Source organism: Microtus pennsylvanicus, chromosome 10 (genome assembly GCF_037038515.1).
Source record: "Microtus pennsylvanicus isolate mMicPen1 chromosome 10, mMicPen1.hap1, whole genome shotgun sequence".
Lineage (NCBI taxonomy): Eukaryota > Metazoa > Chordata > Mammalia > Rodentia > Cricetidae > Microtus > Microtus pennsylvanicus.
In genome coordinates, this window is record NC_134588.1 from 86,680,582 (window position 1) to 86,694,519 (window position 13,938).

Here is a 13,938-nt window from a genome sequence, read left to right on the forward strand (position 1 = left end):
AACACGGTGCTTTTGCATCCACCAGCATGATATGCATGGCATCTTTCTCTGCTCTAAGTAGCTTAGTGAAGATAACTATCATTTGACTAGATAGATGGCTCAGTAGTTGAGAGCACTTGTTGCTATTTCAGAGGACCAGGTTTGATTCCCAACACTAACCCGGTGGCTCACTACCATCTGTCACTCCAGTTCTATGAGATCTAAAGCCCTCTTGGCACTCATGTGGTGCAAAGACACACATGCGGACAAGGCACCCATATCCATAAAAAAAAGCAAATGAATCTTAAAAAAAAATAAAGACACAAATACGCTGGAGATGTGGCTCAGCAGTTAAGAGCATGGGCTGCTCTTCCAAAGAACCCAGGTTCAATTCCCGGCATTCACATGGCAGATCACAACTGTCTGTAACTCCAGTTCCAGAGGACCTGACACCCTCACACAAATATACAAGCAGGGGAAAATGCCAGAAATGACCAGAAATCTTCCTCTTTTTCAAAAGGTAGGTAATGAAGTGGCACATTAAGGGACCACTTGTTTTCATGACTTTCACGAGTCACCCCCAATCCAATACACACCTAGGCTTTTCCAGATTCAAAGGGTCCTATTTCTTTTCCTAGGCATGAAAGTCAAGGGCATGAGGGCTGGGTAGTGGAGGAGAAAGGATAAATGCTTTTGTAACTGGTGGTCACCAAGTCTAGAACACTTGGTGGGTGGTAGTCAAGCGGACCTTACCACCTTCTTCTCCATAGGTGGTCTGCCTGCATAGAAAAAGAGAGGCCAGGCTTTCTTCCCAGAACCATCCCATGCGTGGCTCCCGATTAGAGCTTGCCAATGCGAGCTTAGTGCAAACTTTAGAAGGCATCAAAGAGATTGAGACCATGCTGCTCTGGGGGCAGTGCAGGCAGATGTGTTGGCAGATGCGTGATCTGAAGGCTTAAAGGAGCTCTCACTTAAACGTTCCTGAGAACTACCTGTACCGATTCCTCCAAAGTCACCTCCCTCATCATTCAGGGACTGTGAAAGCTCCCCATTCCCTGTTCAGAATTAGCACGCTTGAAACACAGGAGAGAGCATCTGGTCCAGGCCCAGGGCCTGAGTGACAGAGTTTGGACTTGCTTTCATTGGGTAACACCACACCAAAGAGTCCTTCATATGCTGCCAAGTCTCAGCTATCTCCACACTGTAATTCAACCGATTCCAGTGCCAGGCCATCGTGGAGACCACCATACTCAGAATGCTGTGGGTCTGCGTTACTGTCCTATAGGTGTCCCCAACAGCAGGATCCCAGCCACATCCAGGAACTTCTTCCTCCCTGTCTGGCTACAGTCTCTGGGACCTCTTGATTTCTCTTAGGGTTTCATGAGCCCTTGAAAGATGAATCCATCCCTTCCTGTCTCAGAGTCTACTAAAAAATCCAAGAGGCAGCACAGAGCTATTGTGGGCTCAGGATCAGAGTCCAGCATTCCCACTTACCGGCCACGGAAGGAATTTGGGCAAGTTATTTAATATCCCTCGGCTCAGTTTTAAAGCTGAGATGATAAAGTGAGATCAAGCCGAGTGTCTGGCACACAGTAAAAGCCCAGGAATGGTTATCTTTGGTATTATAGCATTTTCTCAGAATGCAAGATCACTTTCCTTCAGGGGTTCCAGAAAAGAATAATGAGGACCCTTTAGTCTGCCAGAGTCAGTAATCTCCTCTCCCAAACCCACTGCATGTTCCCAGTTCCACGAAGCGCTCTAAGAACGCTATCTCATTGGCTCATCCCACTGTCTCTCACCAGCTGCTCCAATAACAGGCCACTTCAATCCTCCTTAAATGGTTACATCTCAGAGGGGCCAAGAGCCCCGCATAGTTCCCTCCCTCAGGCTGTTCAGGTAACTAGTCTTGAGAGATGGACTCTGGTCACAGGCAGCTCATTTTTCACGCTGCTTATCCGCGTCTGTCTCCAGAGTCCTGAGGCTGCAGATAAAGATCTCTAGCTCGGGAACTCTGTGCCCCCAGAAAGATCTCAGCCAGAGACCAAACAGTAAACAACCACTACTTCCCACACTGCATTTCTTGCTTTTTATGTCTTCCTGTGTTTCAAGTGTTTATGGAAAGAAGGGTTACTCTTCATCTAGCAGGGAGGAGCGCAAGCAGGGCATTTTTGCAACAGGGGGAAAAACACACGCTCCCTGCCACTCCCACAAAGATGCGCCATCCCCGTCATGTGCCATCTACGCGGATAAGACTCCTTTACCTTCTTGTCACATCTTCTTTGCAGTTTCCCAAACTCGCAGAATTATTCCTAAGAGGCCTCGTTTTTCAGTTCTTGGTAGTTACCACGTCACATCTACCTGTTGTTCTCCTGCCTCTATTACTCTCTTGCAAACGAGGACCTTCTGAGCTGGGGTCCCAGGGAAGGGTTGACAGCTTACGTGCTCCTGGGGCTTCGATTCTGTTAAGAGGCACAGGCACTAAGCGGCCAATGATCTCTGTGAGTGGTTGGAAAGACGTGTATGTACTACATAATATGTGAGTGCGAAAACGGAGCCTCAGGAGGACTGATGTAGAACCAGAAGCTTTTAGGAGACGCACTTAAACATGAAGTGCCTTCTCTTTATCTTAGAATCGAGGGAACTAAGAACGGACGGGGGACAAGTTTTCTTGGTGTTGAGAAAGGGTTACATCGGTGGGTAAAGGACAATGTACGGAGTGTGGGTGGGGAAAGAGCCAGGTCCCCCCATTTTAGCTGCTGTCTCTCCCCCGTCATGCCGCCAAGATTTCTCCAGCTTTGCCTTGTTGCCTACTGGCTTGTGGGTAAAGTAGCTCTTCCATGTGCTGCGAGCTCCTTGATGTTCCTGTGTGTTCCCACCATGTCACACCGGAAGCTAGAAGAAAAGGAGAGGGGCTCCGGAGGAACGGTAGGGAGGCCCCTCACAGCTACAGCTTAGGCTGGTGGGAGAGTGGGACCGGAAGTGCAGAGTCATGGCTTCTAGATCCATTGAGAATTCGCGTCCCGGATGTAGATAGGTGGCGGGGGAACCTTAGCAGTCCTGTTTCTGATACCACAAATGCCAGGGTAGATGGTCCTGAAAGTGTGCCGGTCCAGAAGAGGCAGGAGTAAAGGGCCAGACTGGAAAACAAATTCTGGCATCCTAATGGATGAGAATTCCTAGCCTCATATTCCCCAAGTAAGCCCTAGAATTAGAGACGAGGATGGGCCATCCCAGCCCCCGGAGCACCCAGCATAACCTCTCAGTCAGCATGTGAGTGTTTCAGTTTTAGAACGAGGCAGCACGGCAGCACATGTATGTTGAGGCCTTCCATTATGACAAAGATAAAACTAACATAAAAGGAAATGAGCTGGAATTAATAGTGCAGACAGCAAGAACAAAACAAACCCTCTAACTAGAGTCAATATGCTTAGAGAGGCAGCCTGTCTCAGAAACAAGAACAAGCTACTATTTTAAAAAAAAAAACAAAGGAAAAGAAATCTTATAAATTTAAGATAAAAGAATCAAAGTACAAATTAATTTAAGAGTAGGAAGATGTATCTGGGAAGAAGGAAAAACTCCCATAAAGGAGAACAAAAAGAACTGGAAAATAAATGAAAGAAATACTCGTGATTGAAGGTTATACATTTCTTATTAAAAAAGCTAGCAAGAAACTCAGTATTATAAATTAGGAGGCATTCTAAACACCAGTCAATGGGTACATCCAGGTATACAGTTAAGGTATAAAAACCTGGTCCTATCAAAGGATCTGAAAAATAGACCGACCTCATATTTTACACACCGCCCAGAATCACAAAGAAGTGGAACAATGCCTACAGACTTTGAGACAACATTTCTAACTCAGAAATCTACCCCTAGTCAAATGATTATCAAAGAAATCAATAGAAGCAAGGCACGTTCAAAGCTGAAAGCACCGAGGAAAACAGCCTCCCCAGTCTTAGAAAACTCTGAGAATATTTATTAGTGAAATAAGCAATGATATCAGGAGGAAGAAAGAGTTGGGTTTAGGGCAAAGGGGACACGACAGAGGAAATTAGTGAGGAGCGGTCTCAGGAAGCCAGCAGCCCAACAGGCCTAGACAGGCACAAGGACAAGAGAGGGTGTGATGGGGAAATGGTCGTCATGGATGGGAGACAGGCAGAACTAGCAGATGGGCAGAATACACTAAGACCCAGAAATAAGGGTACAAAGCACTAATTCTAATGTCTGAGAAACAGAGAAAGGAGGACTGCCTAAAGTTTAGGGACAGCCTGATCTACATAGAGAGTTCCAGGACATCCAGAATTACACAGAGAGCCTTTTTTTTAAAAAAAAAAAAACCACAAAACAAAACTGTTTGCTTATTATATATACACTTTCCAGGAGACAGTGCCAGATCTCATTACAGATGGTTATGAGCCACCATGTGGGTGCTGGGAATTGAACTCAGGACCTCTGGAAGAGCAGTCAGTGCTCTTAACCTCTGAGCCACCTCTCCAACCCCAGCCTCTATTTCAAAAACAGCAAAAAGTACAAATAGGCTTTTGTGGTAGCTGGCAAAACACAGGCTAAGGGGAGTTCGTAATAGGTGGGAGAAAAACTAAGCAAGTAAAGGGACAGGGGATTTTTCATAGCAAGAGGAAAATATAAAAAGAAACACACAATAGCCATTATTTCACACAAGGAATATACATAGCAAAGACTATTCTATACTATAAACACACTGTCATAAGTGGAAAGAAAGAAGTAAGCTAACTAACTGTTCATGCACTAGGGAGATGACAGGGAGAGCTGGTGTGAAGAGAATTTTAAGCCACTATAAATTAAAGGAAATAATAACCAGCACCTAAAATTAACTAGAGCACAGCAATGTCCACTGCCCAGCGAGAAAAGCACCGCAGAGAAAGCTGAAAGCAGTTGTCTTTAGGAAGAGCCTCACGGTAGAAGTGGAGGGTCCAGGGCCTGCCTGCTTTCTCTGTAAGCTAGGTTCGTTTTATTAAGCTTTGAAAACCACTCTCATGGATTGGCAATGAGAGGAAGTGAGTTAGAAAGAGGAGCATCGGGAGGTAAAAGTTTGCATACTTCTTTGCGATTTGTGTCTTTGTGCCCGAATCTGCAGGTGTGTACACCACTGTAGCTACAGTAGAAGGCGAATGGAAGACTCCCTGGGAACACTGGTCACTTGTACTTAACCAAAGATGCATTTTTGCCAAAGAAACAAATCCCATGAGTACCACCTGTGATTGCAGCTGAGTCGGACAATTTCCGAAGCCATCTAGTGAGATGCTGAGGGATGTCTGCCTTTGAAGTTTGTCTCAGATGGGAACAGGTCTCATCCTTACTGCAGCCTTGACACCTGGACAGGCTCAAACAGAGTGCAGAACTCTAAGGTAAGGAAGGGTCAAATGTATGACCTTGAAGCCTCTGTCTTAACCCCTGTCCTTGGCCCAGCATCCGCTCCAATAGAGGTCAAAGGCAAGCATCTGATACCTCATAGTGTTCCACCAAGATTCCATTAGCAGGAAGAAGTTATGGCCTTCATAAAATTTGACCTTGTACTGTCCCACAAGCCGTTAAATATTATGGGTTATCTGCTCTTGTCACAAAAGACAATGAGAACAATATGGGGTATTGTGTGTGGAGCAATGCTAGATATTGAAAACCCCAAATGTCATCAAGACTTTATTTACTGCTCGCCCACATAATCCCCGCTCTATAAAAATGAGAAATAATGAATGGAGGCGGGAGAAGAAACGCCAGCCAGCACTGCAGTCTCGCTGCTCGACGCCGCCCCGAGGAGTCTGCAGAGAGTGTCTGTAAGGACCCATGTGTTTCTGTATGTGTAAGAATGCTCTTACACAGGGGGCTTACTTCATAACTGAGATTCTTTTTCATTTAATTCAGTCATATTAGATTATGGACCTGATTATGATCATATCCACAAATCAGTATTTTAACAGAGTTTCCATGGAAACACTATATGCCCCTGTTTTTTAACTTTTTTGGACAAGGCTTTGCCTGTTTAACAACTTGAACAAGTTTGGGGAGGACAACATGTTTTGTTTAAGTTACATTAACTGGGGCCAATATTTCCTAATTGCATTACCAGAAGAAACATTCACGGCATTACTCTGTACCATGGAAAAGCTCCCCTAGCCCAGCCTGCGACCTGCTTTAATCACTGGAGAACAGGAAACATAGGAGGATTGCCTTGTCTTATCAAGTTTTAAATGTGTTAACTGGTTTTAAATCTACAGAATAATCTCCCTTATTAAATGACAAAGTTAGTCTTGTTAAGAGGATCGGCATTTGTAGCTATGCGCATTTATTTTTCAAGATGCAAACACACGAGAGCCCCTGGCCTCTGTTAGAGGAGGTGAACGCATTGTGTATAAATGAGGGCGTCTCTTTTGCATGTGGGTTTCCGAATGAAAACAAACTCCCCTCAACAAATACCTTCAATAATAGAATATACCAAAAGAAATGTAATGGTAACATGAAGGCAACAAGGACTTTTCATAAAACAATTTTATTTTTTGTGGTAGGTGTGTATGTGTGTGTGTGTGTATGTATGTGTGTGTATGTGTGGATGTATGTATTGTGTTTATTTTATATCTTATATGTGTATATTGTATGTATTTTATGTGTGTGTATTGTATGTGTGTGTTGTATGTGTGTGTTGTACGTGTGTGTATTGCATGTGTGTGTGTATATATATGTATGTATGTGTGTGTGTGTATCTCATTCTCAAACTTATCACTGGATCAAGATCTTTGACTGAACCCAGAGCTCAGTATAGAGCCCAGCTAGACTGGTTGGCCAGAAAGCTGCAGACCCTCTGGGTTTTTTTTTTTTCATACACACACTTTACTTCCAACACTGCTGGTGTGTTATAGGCTTGTATATGGGTGTGTAGGGTTCTGAAATTGGGTCCTCATGATTGTGTAGCAGAGTTCTTGCCCACTGGGCCATCTCCCAAGTCTCATAAAACAATGTTTGTTTGTTTGGAATCATTTTGGGTATTCATACTTGTGTAGCTTTGATATTTATTTCTAATAAAATTGAGCTTCGGAGCAAGGCAGCCAAGTTTTTTTTTTAATATTGTAATATATAAAGACCAGAAAACGGTCTTACGCACTCATGTATATCAAAGTTCACCCTGATAGTGCATAAAACACATAGCCCAATGTCTGTGAGATGTCTACATCCTGAGATACTGTAGCACATAATTAAATACCAGGGAGGAATAGTTGAATTTTACAGCATTCAGCACCAAAGCAGTGCTGTGTTTGAGTTGAGCTGTATTTTAACCCATCAAAGTATATTGCACAACAGGGAAGCAGAATATTACTTAAAGAGACATTGCCTGCTCCATTCAAAGTTCCTTCATTCCTCTTTTCTGAAGAATTAGTAGAAAACAGCTAGTCTTCCAAGGCCACCTCTTAATTTTCAAAATGCACGTGTGTATGCTTGCTCAAGAATTCTGAGGTAAATGGGGCTGGAAATCTCCATGGCGAGTGTGGCTCCTTACTGTCCACAGATGTCTGTCACCCAGTGGGATGACTTTAGGATGAACTCCGGCCTCTCTGTCTTCCATTCCTTTCTTTGAGAAAACCATCTGCTCAGATCTCAGTCCCACATATGTTCCTGTGCAGGAAGACCTCAAAGTCCTCCATGTGATGGCACAGTCTCTACTTCTTCTCTGCTCTAAACTATGCTCCGTGAAGGAATCTGGATGTCCGAGGTAGACAGGGGGCCTTTTCCTTAGGGCTGTCCAAACAATCAGCTGGGCAAAGAAGGCAGGAAGGCTGTAAATGCCTTGCCTTTCTTGCTACTGTCCGCAGATCAAAGGGAGCTCTCTCCTTCCTGCCCAGTCACCGAAAGAGGTCACATGAGCCTGCAGGCCAGCTTCTGAACAGGGGAGCTGCCATAACCAACCAACGTGTCCAAGATGTGATTGATAACATTACAGAGGAATGGACCACGTTGGCTCTAATTCCTTGAACCAGTAGTCCCTTTCCTCACCTCTGCTCCTGCAAAGATCTCCTGAATGCTACAGAAATGAGACAGCAATCCTTCTCTTGTCTTTACGGCTGTGGCACCACAGCAACGGCCCCTGGAAGCCAGCAATGGTAGTCTGCTTCCGGTAGAAATGGAATATCTCCACCAAGTCAGCTTCATTTGGATGTAAGTTTTATTTAGGGTCTTTCTTTTGCTTTTGCTTAAATACAAAGGAAGGGACTGGAGGAAAGAGGCAAGATGACAGAGCACAGTAGGGTCAAAGCTGTGAAGAAAGCCAGTCTATGAAGCCTTGACATTTCTCCTATGAGGAGAAAGAGAGAACAATCCTTCCCAGGTATCACCGATGACTGTCAGGAAGACCTCCCTCTACATGACAGAGTTGGCCGTTTGCAGACAGAGAGCAAGCTGCTCTGGGCAGTGCCCCGTCATCACAAGCAGAGGCTGACTCCCTTTCCTCTTGGTGCCCCTTCATTTTCTGATGTTCTTGATCCTTTCCGATCACCATACACTGTGGCCACTTCATTTCTCAGGATGAAAGAGTGGCGAGCTGGGTGACTTTCAGGAAGATGGTACCCAGGAGACTCCCTGCACCTACATAGCCTCCCCTGGCAATCAAAGGGATGATCTACTTGTTCACATTTAAAAGCACAGGCTGGTCAGGTTGTACCAAGGCTTTTCTGGAATCCTGTTTGAGGCAACCCTTTGGTTTCCAAAACACAGATCCCAGCCTTCTTTGGCAACATGCCCACAAATGGTGTCTCTCACTTGAAGGCTATTTTCAAAAAGAACTCTTGACTCACTTCCATAGTTGCAAAAAATATAATAACGTTTTTCACAAGAGCCAGTACATAAAGTTTTGACATTGAGCCTCAGAGGTTAGGGAAGGGCCAGGTAACTTTGGTTAGCTACATCTAAGCTTCAGATATCTGGCACTTGGCTTTGTATTACAGATTTTAGGGACATTAAGGTCAGTCTGCCTTGCAAATGCTAAAGATAGAACTCAGAGAGAGTGCTGCGACTTAGCAGTGTACCAGGGGCTGAGTGATGGCGCCTGTCTCTGCCTGAGTCATGTCTGGAACCCAGAGGCTATTGAGTGAGGCCCTGATGAGCCTACACAGCGATGGTTGTTGACATTGAAGCTTGCGTGCCTCCTCCTCTGCTGACTTCTGTGTCCTCACTAACATCTGCGTCATCTCACAGGAGGGCAAGTTCTGCTCCAGCAGAGAAGCTGAAGGTCCCAGAAGAGTTTGTTCTTCCACACTGGACTCCAGGACATCTGGACTAAGCAGGGACACTCCTCTGTTACAAGCTGGATGGGGAGCTTGAGATGTGGAACATGTGTGCTGATACTCTGCCGTACCCATGAAGTCGCCATCTTCCCTCCTTCCTCCCCGACATTCAGAGGACAGCAAATGCATCTTGCTAGTTACAGTCACTCAGCATTGCCAACAGTGAAGGGTTAGCTTTGCTCAAGTGCCCTGCAGGGCTCCAGTCCTGACCCAAACACCAGACAACAGCATTTGCGTAATGTGTGCATGAGAGAAAGAAAACCCTTTCTATGTAATAAGTAAATAACAGCGAGGAAGATGAGGTCTGGGCTCACAAGCAGCAACAGTCCCTCTTTCCGGGGTCCATGTGCTACAGCTCCTCCCCCCATCGCAGCATCCTAAGCACAGTGGTTTCCTAAAGTCCCTGCAGTACTGAGCCCTCTATCTGATCTCTCAGCCCAACAGACATCATGCCTGCGTCTGCATGGACTCTTGACCCTAACCTCCTTGGGGTGAATTTAGTCTGGCTAGAATCTGTAGGTATACCTGCCCCAGCCTCCCATATCACATCCCTTGATTTTATCCTTAGAGTGAGCACCATGGATCTCTTCCTCTTTGCATGGTTCCCTAGTACAGTTCCCATCTGAGCACTAGCCAAGGCTGCCCATGCTTAGCTTCTGTGATCAGGTGAGAGCAGGCACTTTCAGGGCGATGTGGCTACAGACTGCAGCCTGTACTTCTCACACATCTGTATGATGGAAGTGTCCATGTGGATTCCGCTGCACTGAATTCGCCGTCGTGTGTCTGGAAGGTGTATGTCTCCAAACAGAAAGCTTAGCCAGGCAGGAACGCTACAGAACTGCTCCTCTAACAATGAAACCATAGACAACTAAGGAGCTGGGGTAAAGCTCCCTTTCCCTTTCATAGGAGGATGTTTTTACTTTTCCAAGAAACGCAAAGCATCACCAAGTAGAAGAATTCCAGTTTCTAAGTAATAACCCACATTGCTTCCTGAGGATGGCTTGGTAGATCTCACCTATTCAGCACCCCCTGTCCCAAGCTGTACTTCAAATGCCCTCATAGGATAGAAACTATAAACACAAGCTGTCTGGGGGGTGGGGAGGGGTGGTGAAGCACACTCAGTTGATTTTCTCCTTGGCCTCATTAGAATCACAAACGAAATGTTGACAACACATGAAGGAGCCTGCTTGCTGAGAGCAAATGTTTCCACTCCTATCAGCCTCCAGACTCTGATAGTCATGCTGCAGGATGAAAGCTAAACAGCCCGAGGGGGATGACTACATGCTCTTTCTAATTTCGCAGGGATTGGTAAGAGGGCCTCCTAGGGACTGGGACTGAGCTGGATAGCGAATGACCAGGGAGGGGGTCTGGAGGAAACCCCCGAACAGTCTGGAGCTGATGCACACAATAGGTTGCTCAGTATGGCATTCCTGAATTGGGTGAAGGGACATGGGTCACTGCGAGTGCATCAGAATGGTCTGAAGCAAGGAGGAGACAGAACCCTCGCTCTGTTCTCAGTGGCACCGCTAGAAGGTTATGTATGTGTGCCACCACCAACAGCTTGCCTGAGTGGTGCTACTCTGCCGGCCAGGTGAGCTGTATTAGAGCACAAGCAGCCAGGGAGGGCGATGAATTCTAGGCAAACATACCTATACCCCTGCTTTATAGTCCACAAAGACAGTGAACTCCACTCATGGGCAAACTGTCCTAGGACCTGAATTCGCCTTAGCTCTAAGTATAGTCCTGAAGTAGTTGGAGCCCAAGTACCTAGCTGATATGTGTCACACGGAGACAATACAGGTGATGCTAAGTGGCTTATATCGCTACCGGCCAATATGTTTTACTAAGAATTGAATAGCATTTTAAAAACTTCACTTAACCCTGCTCATAAATCTGTGGCTTGCTTTAGACGCTGAGCCTGGAGCCCAAAGAGGTTAAATAATTCATTCAACTCATGCCACTGTTGGAAGCAACATCTGAGATCAGGTTTTAATTGGTTGTTGTTTGATGTTGTTTTTGATTTTTAACTTGAATTTTTGTTTTATTTTAATTAGTTCATTATTATTTATGTACACCTATGTGTACCTGAACGTGTTTATGTGTGTAAAAATACTTGCAAAAGCCAGAAGAGACAGATGCCCTGGGATTGGAGTTCCTGGCAGTCGTAAGTGGCCTGATGTGGCTGTGGGGAACAGAGCTGGGCGATCGGAAAGAACAGAAAGCATTCTTAACGGCTGGGCCATCTTTCCAGATCTTGTTTTGTTTTCAGTCTGAAACCAGTGGCATTGAGTTCTTGATGCTCCTGCCTCAACCTCCCAAGTGCTAGGATTCTATGTGTCTGCTGCCATGCCTGGCTCTGGACATTGTTACGATATTAAATGACAGGCAGATAATCCGGAGTGACAAGAAGGACTCCTCAAGCTCAATATGTATAATAGGTGCATTAGAATGTCAATCTTTCTCAAGACAACTGTTTCTTCCAAGACTTTTTTTCAATAATGTGCTTGGAAGGGCGAATGGGGAGTAAAGTTTACAGGGGAAAGTCTAAGACATGGCTCACGATCACATGGCAACATGCACACCCCGAGCTACAGTTGAAACATACAATGAAACATACAATGTCACAGAAATCCAACAATCATCATAATAAAGGTACAAAAGCGAATAAAAACCTATTAAAAAAACTACATAAAACCTTCATTTTTATGTGTAAAATAAAAATGAGTAAGCAATCAAACACAAACATGAATTTAATTCCAATTTATATTTTCGGGGCAGGGACAAAAGTAGCCAATCAAAAGATCTAAGTAAAACGAGTTGGTGTAAGGCCTTGGCCAGGCTTCCTAAACTGCCTTGTGTCTTGATCTTTTTGTTTCTTTAATTAGGGCTGTGTCCACCAGCATCTGCCTGTGTTTATTGGTGGGCCACATGAGCACACTAATTACTTTTAATCATACTTATCCGAATCCCATCTTTACCTTCGCAGACATCTTGCATGCGGGAAAAGTGCTGGAAGACCACAGTTGGCAAGGCATTGGGCTGGGGAGTCTGTGTTTTCTCTATGCCTGACAGTACACAGAGAATGCGCCCCCAAACAGCACTTCTAGTTTGGCCTTTTCTGCTCCTGAAATCCCCAGTGGTTACTCCCAAGAGTCTGTTCCCTCTCTGGAGAATTGGGCTGCATCAAAGAAGCCCTATTTCACATACACCGCCACTGCCACCACCACCACCATCGCTGCCACCACCAGCAGCAGCAATATCAATGACAAAAAAGCCCCGCAGGCAGCAGGTTCAAAGTGTATGAATTCGGATGCAATTGATAAGGACTGCAAGACAGCACCCTTCCTGCTTGCCAAGGGCCAGCATGCTGTGTTCTGCCTATCCCACAATGCCTCTCTCAGTCCTGAGAAAAATGGGTGCAGAAGAGTGCTTGCAAACACTGTTGCAAACGGCAGAGCCTGCACTAGCTGTAGGGAGGACTGGGCAGTCTTTCAAAGCCACTGTCAACCTCACCTGGAAACTCCTGGCCCCTAGTCCTTTCGGTCATCAGTTAATGAGAGACCTACTAAAGGATGGAAATTCATGACTGATGCTAGGTGTCCCTTAAATCCAACTTTCACCTTATCCGAGGAGCAAGAGAAAACACAATGCTGAACACAAACTCCCACTTTCTCCCAGAGAAACTATACGGCAGCCTCAGTTCTACACTGGACAGCCAAGAAAGGAACCTGGGCCCTTATCTCCTGCTGTAGTGTTAGCACATAACTCAATCTGTAACTTACTGGCCAGAGAATGGGTGCATCGAATGTTTCTGAATTTGAAGCCAGTGTGGCCTGAGTGAAGGTCCTGTCTCAAAACACAACAAAGAAGCATCACTAAAGGTTCTGGGACTGTTGTATCTATCATACATGTTCTCGTCATCCATGTCAGCCATAAGCAAGCTGGAGAGATAGGGCGGATGATCTAACTCCTCTGCGTCTTGTCATCTGCTTTTAAAAAGGGATAGTAAGAGTAAAACCATGTGTTAGCTACTTTTCTCACCACTGGGACCAGATCCCGACATGACAGTAAGCAGCTCAGGGGAGGAAGGCTTTATTTCAGCTTACAGTCCAAGAGGGGACAGCCATCATGCCTGAGAAAGCACAGTAGCAGGAATTGGAGGCCGTGGGTCATATTGTGTCCACAGTCATGAAGCTAAGAGTGAATGGGAAGTCCAGCTGAGCAACACCACCACAGCCCACCCTTCTGATGTCCTTCCTCACTGGCTCCAAACACGAGTCCACAAGGGCATTTCATTCTTAACCCACAATAACCACCATGTATTCATTCAGCATCTAAACAGCGAGCCCACTGAGACTCCTATCCATGCTGTGGGTGGAAGGAAAATGGCATCTAAGCACATAGACTTGAAAGCTGCCATCTTGTAGTGAGACAATGCAAAGACAGTTTGGAGCACAGGTTGTGAACTATCTCCAAAAGCCATATTTCCACTTCTGGCACAGGTCACATTTCTCCTCAGTGCTAGCTACGGTCCATGTGACTCCTTTCTGTGTTAAGTACCTAGTCTACACCATATCTTCATTGTCTTCTCCCATCAGCCAACCAATGAGAGGAAGAGGGTCCAGGTATATACGGAAGAAGGCTGGACCCC

At 45.5% G+C, this 13,938-nt stretch overlaps 1 protein-coding gene across 4 annotated transcripts in view; it reads right to left on the reverse strand.

Moving 5' to 3' along the window:
* The window catches only part of Cacna2d3 (calcium voltage-gated channel auxiliary subunit alpha2delta 3), an 812,834-nt gene that overhangs the window by 103,976 nt on the left and 694,920 nt on the right, over positions 1-13,938 (reverse strand). The gene's annotated exons all lie outside the window — the stretch shown is intronic.